This window comes from Haliaeetus albicilla, chromosome 1 (assembly GCF_947461875.1).
Source record: "Haliaeetus albicilla chromosome 1, bHalAlb1.1, whole genome shotgun sequence".
Lineage (NCBI taxonomy): Eukaryota > Metazoa > Chordata > Aves > Accipitriformes > Accipitridae > Haliaeetus > Haliaeetus albicilla.
In genome coordinates this window covers 13991244-13999052 of record NC_091483.1, presented here as the reverse complement: position 1 = coordinate 13999052, position 7809 = coordinate 13991244, and positions in this window count along the sequence as shown.

The following is a 7809-nucleotide window of genomic DNA, read 5'->3' as shown; positions in this document are numbered from 1 at the left end:
AGGGTTTCTGAAATTGTAGGCTTTTCTGAATGTCCCTTTATCTCTGGAACTGCTCTGGTACATGGCAAAATATATTAGCCCTTGGGAACAGGTGCCTGAAGAATTGACGCACAACCTATGGTGCCCTTTCCAAAGCTTTTCGTCCTTCCAGTTTAAAAAAAAGTAAGAGTCCCAGGATAGCCTGTATATATGCTTTGTGTCAGAGATCCTCTTTTTTTTTTCTTCTTTTTTTTAATTAAAAAAAAGGCAATACTCTTGAAAGCCAAAGGAACTAGGAATATATATATATAAACTCTGGCTGTGATGATATGTAGCACAGGATGGTCTGCTTCAGCACTTGTTTGTCCCAGATTAACAACAGAGATATTTTGCAGTTTGCAGAGGGCTGCTCTTCAAAATAAATAGCCAATAACTGCATGCAGAATGCCTTGTTGCTTAATCAGAAATTGTCTTACTGGTTTAAGTGGTCCCTGGCCATCGTTGATCACTTTTATCAGTCATGCTAGTATGGAGTCTAATTACCACATAGGTTAATATTTTTCTGTCCCTTACCTGCAGAAAAGTGAATTTTTGAGTTGCTACACAAAGGCTGTGATGAACCATAGAAAATGGTGAAAGGGCTCATTAGGGAGAACAGGACCAGAGCAGAAAGCAGAGCAGACATAGTGCAAGACTAAAGGAGATGGGGGGAAAGGTTTGTTCTTGACAATACACTTCAAAGCTCAGAGTAAAACTTAAGATTCCTAAATTTGTCCAAACTGCAAATTGCTCCTCTGCAGTCAGTGAGTATCTGTGAAACCAGCTGGCAAAATGTTTCACCTCCCTCTAGTGCTAGTTCACGTGAAGGATGACGGCCTGTGGCTGCTAGCAGCCAATTCACATAGCTGAAATGCTGGAGATAGATGAAGTCCATCTAACAGTTTCAATTTTATTCTTTGCCCATGCTTGCCAATATAGAATTTAAATTTTATTTTCATTTGCCTCTTAAAAACATAAAACAATTACTTAAAAAGATCATTCAAACTGCAAGTTGGTACTCAAAATTTGGAAAGTCTGAAAGTGAAATACTTTAACCAAGATTTCTTGTGCCTGCATGGCAAGCTCTGATGATGTGATAAAATACTATTTTTTATCTGTTTTTCTGGGAAAAAAAAACCAAAACCACAAAACCCCAACAAACCCAAACCAAACCAAGAACTGAGGCTGTGCTTTTTTCATACCTGTTGGTGCCTCTCCTTTTCTTCTCCCTCATAAATTTTGAGCCAACTAGCCAACTCCAACTTTTGTTTTACCAGAGAGGTGGGAAGGACACAAAATTCCCACCAGCTGAGTGATGACTGAGGAGATTAGTAGCTTCTTTTGTTGTGTTTGCCAGCAGATGAGTGAATGCACATATAGGATGCAGCTGAGTAGCACTTTGGTGGCTATAATCAGCTACTGCAGATGCTGTTTCCTCTCTGCTGGTAGTTAGGGGGTGAAAGACTGAGCCAGCAGTGCTGCAGGAGGAGAGTTTAGAGGGCACGGGCACGTGAGGGGAGACACGCAGGGACAGAAGGCATTCTGTGTGAAAGGACATAGGAGCTAGTGTCACTTGGTCTGCTACCCATGGATTAGCTCATTTCCATGGAGTGCTGTCCCTGTTCCCCACAGACAGTTCTGCTCTTAGGAAAGGTATTTCTTGGTTGTATGCCTTCCTCTTGCCCTGCTCACCTGCTTGCAGAAGATGGAAGGTGTGCAGGATGATGGAAAGAGAGTCCATCCCAGAGTGACAGGTATCAAATGTCATCGCGGGTAACTGGATTCTCCTGCATTCTTGTCTTTACTCCTTTATTTGGGATGCTGTGGGAGATGTTGCCTCCACCAACTTTATTGGGATGGGAAGACGGGCTAAAACTGGAGGTTTCTGTGCTGGAGTTGTTCCTGCCATTTCCTTGAACTACAGGTAATTGAACAGGTTGTTGGAATGGCATGATTTGCTTAGTGGTTTAGCTATCTGCAAACGTTCTCCACTTCTTCACATTTTACCAAACTCAGGTGATGGCTTTGGCAAGCTCTGAAAGGCTGTTTGCGACTGATGTTCAACAGCTCTTGTATAACAAACAAATGGGAAGCTTCCATAGAATATAAGACTTCTTCATGTGGTCTGTTGATTATTTGTATCAGCTTCATGTGCGGATTCCGTGTCTCTTAATTACCTAAAAATCTTGCTTCTGTAGTGATAAACACTTTTCCTTATTTTAAACCTTCATGACTTAATCATCTTTCAAAAGATATATGTGTGAGCTCTGCTTGTGCCCTAGAAAAAGTGTTATACATTGCTATAGTTTCTATGCTTCATCTCGGGAAGTTTGGCTGCCTGTAGTTTGTCTTCTCAGTTCAGCATTGACTGCAGTATGCAAACTAATTAAATTAAAGGGGAAAATATAGAGAGTAAGTGAAAGAGGAGAGACAGTAATATGTATCAAGATCATACTTCCTCTTTCCCTCTCTGTAATTAAATTAAATTACTGAGGACTGTGGAGATTCATTGATCACCTCCCCATAATGTGATTTTCACCCCCCCACCCCCCGGCTTCTTTCTTCCTCATAAGGCTGTCTTCTTTCCCAGCAGTTACTGGGAAGTGTCATTCTCCAGTGAGGGCTAATTGAGAATAATTAACCATTGGGCAACATGCACTCACATTATCCAGCAGAAGAGGGCACTAAATCAAAAGCAGTGTGATTACTAAAACCTAGAATGGAGAAAGAATCCCACATCCCCAAAACCTGGAGCTGAACAATACAGGAGGAAATGAATAATGTATGCTTTTTTCCACTGGAGAAAATTGGCTTGATTTTTTTTTTTTGAAGTTTAATTGTGGTTTGGAGAAAATCCAAATCATACAGATCCTTTTCATTCCACTGTTGTAGTAAGTGACTGATTTCCAATGCAAAGTATTTGGTGCCGAGGCTGTGATAATACCAGAAGAGCCAAACCTAGAGTAACTGTTCAAGGCTTGACAGTTCTTGCCAATGGGAACACAATGAGGCTGGATGTGAATGTCTTTGTTTCCATTTAAATGATTAATGAAGTTCTATAAAATCAAAATCACTGCAGCCTTGCCCCTTTTCACTTATTACAAGTATCAGCAGTAGAAGGAGGTTACGCAAAGTATTCAGTCCTGGTTATAAACAAAGAGAGAAGGACTTTGAAGTGTTTGAAGTTGTTACTTTATGAGAAAAACCTTAATGGCTTGATTTCCACTCCCTGCCCCTTTGCTTTCAACAAGTCTCTTCTCAGAATGTTGTCTTCTATACCAGTTATGAGAGATCCTCACTTGGGCCCCGTCCACATGAAGACATTTACTAATTGCAGAGCTTGGATGTTCCTAAATGAAAAGTAGTTTCCAATGCTGAAATAATATGCTATGAAAGATAAATTTGTCTTTGAGGACAATTCTTTTTTTCATTTTTCTTTAAAGCAAAACAGTTGAAAACAAGACTAGATAGTCTGCCTAAGAAATTTCTTCTCACAAAACACCACAGTTTCCAAAGGATTTTCCTGTATCAGAAGGGTCCCTTGTGAGCATTCTGTTTTCTGCTATGTCTAAATTAAGAAAATCAACATGCCACAGACATTCCATGTATTTTTTGAGTGAAAATTAAGTACTCTTTCACGCTTATTCTTAGATTCTTTTTTCTAAAATACTGCAACTGCTGTATTTTAAAGTATATCTAACATATAGCAACAAACTGCTACAGACTTTCTTCCTTTACATCTGTGCCATTCCTTCTTTCTTAAAAGCAACACAAATTTACTCAAGGGTAAAATCCTGCCTGAAACAGGCTTGTTTCAGCATTGCGTTGCTCCCCTGCTTTAATCGCATAACTCCCACATGAGTAGTGGTGTTGCAACCCCTGCAATGCTGAGGATCACAAGCTTCTTGTGCTTACCTACTTTACAACCAAAGTAGAATTGTAGTTTTAAAGAAAGGAGAGTCTGTGTTTTTTGGTTTGAGATTTTATTTTATTTTACTTTCTTCTAACTTGTATGCCATTAAGGGAACATTATAAAGGAGATAGAATGAATTCAGAAAAGATTAGGATTAGACATGCAATTTAAAGGACCTTACTGTAAAATATAAGCTGCTTTAGTAGCCTACAGCATGCATAAAATCAAGGAGTAGATAGGAAGTTTAAGTAAGTTTGAGTTAAGCTGATACTAGACATGTGTCTTCATAGCACAGAAACTTTGCATTCGGGGGCAACAAGAAGTCTGAAACTTTGCCTTAAAGCTGTCAGATCTGGAATTCTTCACAGATGGAACCTTTATTTATCTGGTATTTATTCTTGGCAATAGAAATAGGAGAATCATCAGATCTATAGACTTCAGATTAGGTCCCAATAATAACTCCAAAAATAACCCCAAAAGCTGCTGAGCCTTGCTTGTGCATGCCAAGTTAACCTGATTGCCAGTCTGAGGCCAGGGAGGTGTATTCCCCCCTGCCCTGCAGGCAGGAATGGCTACAGGAGAGGGGGTGCTCCTGCCCCATAAAGTGTGAATACCGATTACTTGCTTTCTAGGATTGACTGGCTGTTTGACCAACACGTTGCAGTGGCAGGGATTTAGAGCACTGGTGCCATCCTCCACTACTTCTCTGTCATATTTTTGTACCTTTCGTACAAAGTATGACAGGACTTGGGGAAACATTTGTCAATTTGTCATATACAAAACAGATAATCAATGACCCTCTCTGGACTCAGTGTTTGCGGTGTTATTACCTGCAGTTGCCTTGGCCCGGTACTAAAAACTCTGTTCCAGTTATCGGTAGTGTGTCAAAACACCCTTCTCTGTTTTGGATCTGTCCACCTTGGTCCACTGCAAAAAAAACCCCATTGGCGGGATAGATGAGGAACTGGTCTCCTGACTTTTGTGTCTGCTCTGTGCTGGGGTACAGCAACTCAAGGATAGGACGCTGTCCAGACTACTTCTGCTTCTTACCATTTGGAGTGATATTTTTCCACCAGCAATAATCTTTGAGCTCTTGGCTCACAATGTAATACTTTTTTTCCTATAAGGGCTTGGTAGGGTCTTAGACATCATCTTATATAAAAGCAAGACCATTCAAATGTTTCAGAGTTGTGCTAGTGAAGTGATCACTTTTGGGACAAGTGTGTACAACAAAACATCCATCCCAAACAGCCCATCAGGAATTTCCTTCCTGCTGGCAGAGATGTGTAAAACAGCAGCCAGTAACATCCCTTGTAGCAGGCTGACAGTGAATATCCCAGAATCCAACTGTTAATTTCAGCAAGTATAGGGATTGGATTTCGGGTTTGATTTCTACAGACTATCTTTATATTGGATAATTGTATGCTTAGAACTTCCTTGAAAATGCTGAGTTTATAGGTTTACAATTAAATGGTAACATGGTATGTATCTGAGACCAAGCAGGGCTTCCATTAGGACATCTTTTAAGCGCTTCTAATGCATGTCCCACAGCTTCATGTTTCCCATAGCTATATAGAAAGCAAGCTCTACTGTAATGCTTGCTTTACCACAGATTTGTGGTCTACGTAGACGTTCTCTTGTCATCTTTATCTCTGCAATCCCAGATGTATCCTCTGTGGTCCATGTGATCCCTTTGCTCCTGGCACATCAGGCCTTCCTCATGTCTTCTAATCCCATAATGCCACCAGTTTTCCACTACATCTCCATATACCTCAAATGCCTTCTTTTTTAGTGGGGGAGAAAGCAAGTCAGCTGACAGCATTGCTGTAGCTGGTACACAGCTGTATGCATATCAGTACATCAACTGGCTGCTGTGGGTCAGCATAAAAAATAGCTGCTTTCTGGTGGGGACACACACTGGTGTTGGTCTCGTCTGCTCTGATACTTGCATTCTTGAAACTTGTAGGAACTTATCTTTAAGATCTCTACCTTTTTATAAAACCGAGCTGAAATTAGCAAATAATATCAAAAGGAAAGGAATGACAGAGAGATGGATGGACAGAGAGAGCTAGGTCTCAATAAAGCATGTTTCCCTAGGCTAAAACATAGCTTAATTTAGTGATGTTGGAGCACTGCACAGTAAAAATGGGATGCTTTTCTATGACTCTATAAGCACAATATGGGGTCTATTAAAAATCCCCACATCAAAACAAAAAATCCCCAAACAAAAAAACTCAAAACATTGATATTTTTATTTTAGAAATTATCAGTAGTTTTTACTGTTGCTCTATTTCTAGAGTTTTCAGAAAATAGTCTGTATATTCTGCAAGTCAATTCTAGGAAGGAAAAAAAACCCTAATTACACCTGTAGAGTTACTGCTACTTCATTAATAATGATTTACAGAATGGACTGACTGACAGAAGGGTCGTGGGACCCTCACTCCCTTATTTCTTCTGGGTCATTTCTTGGTCATTTCTTCTGGGTCATACTTCTGAGTCTGAATCAGTGTAACTTTCCCCTTTCATCTGAACAACCAAAGGCAGTAGGCTCAGCATATAGAATTAGATAGGCTACAGTCTTTTGAGGACCAACGTTTAAAAAGCAACGTGGACCACAGCTTTCTATATGCAAAAGGGGCAGAGAAGCATCTGTTGAACTGCTGACCCCATGTTATCGCACAGCAGTATCCCAGCAATAGCAGTTTTGAATTGACTGCAGGTCTACATCATGAGTGGGTGAAAAGGGCTACTATCCTTTTTTGCTCTTTTTTTTTTTTTAATAGCTGTATCACTTGTAATTTATCTAGTAATTCAGCTGAACTGATCCAAACCCCTTGGTGGCCCTGCTTTTTTTCATTTTAAGTTTAACATTTTTCAGCATAGCTTTCCAACTGGCTTAAGGTAAAGCAAAAAGAGCTGTTCTTCCTATGGAAAATTGTGTTTCTCTTAAGAGTTAATCTAGTTTCTTTAAAAAAACCCCAAAACAGACAAAAAGAAGCAGTGCCAGAGAAAGAAATGAAGATGCCATTGTGATTATCTCAAACCAGTGCTGTTTTTCTCTGCAGAGAAGCACAGGTCTCTACACTCAGAGAGCACTTGTCATGACTCCCTCCTAGAGAAGTGCTGCTGAGCTTCCACTGAAAATGGCTGCACAGTTCAGCTTGTTGGAAGAAAAAGCGAGCAGTGGAAGTTGCATAAATAAACTAGATTAAGGGATACAGAAACATTGGTCCTGTGGCATCCAAACAGAGAGTGGAGAAAAACTGAATAAGCAGAGGACTGCGTAGGCCAGGTGGCAGAAAAATGACCATCAGCATTACAGAAGGGACCACTTCAAGTCTATCTTTAGAGCACCCCTAAGTGGTGGCCATGTGGCTGCCTCATGCCCAGTGACTCCATGAAGGAGCTACCAAGTTGTACAAAGCAGCTTTGGTTTACGTGGCTTTTGTTCAGCTGACAGTGGGCCTATGTTTTGAAAGAAGCTGTCCGCTCCGCTCTTTTTCTCTGTGAAAAGGATCATGGTAAGAGGTTTTCTTTTTTTTTTTTTTTCTGAATTTTAACTTGGACCCATGGAAAGAAGAAGAAAAAAACCCCCAAACCCACCACCCTAAAAGAGTGAGCATATCAAGTCAGGAGTAATTAAGCAGTAAAGATGAAGCTGACAGCACTTGGGTCTTCCAGGCTGCAAAAGAATTGGTATTGAGGGCTAAAACTCCCACCCAGCTAGACTTATTTCCAGTCTCTAACAAGGCAGTTTTTGCCAGGGACCCTTTAATGTTTTCCTCCCAATATCCTGCCCTTTTCTTGACTTGCTCTTTTCTTTCTTTTATTTTATATTGTCAGCTGCTATCTCTGACCTAAACCCAAAGCCTATGAAA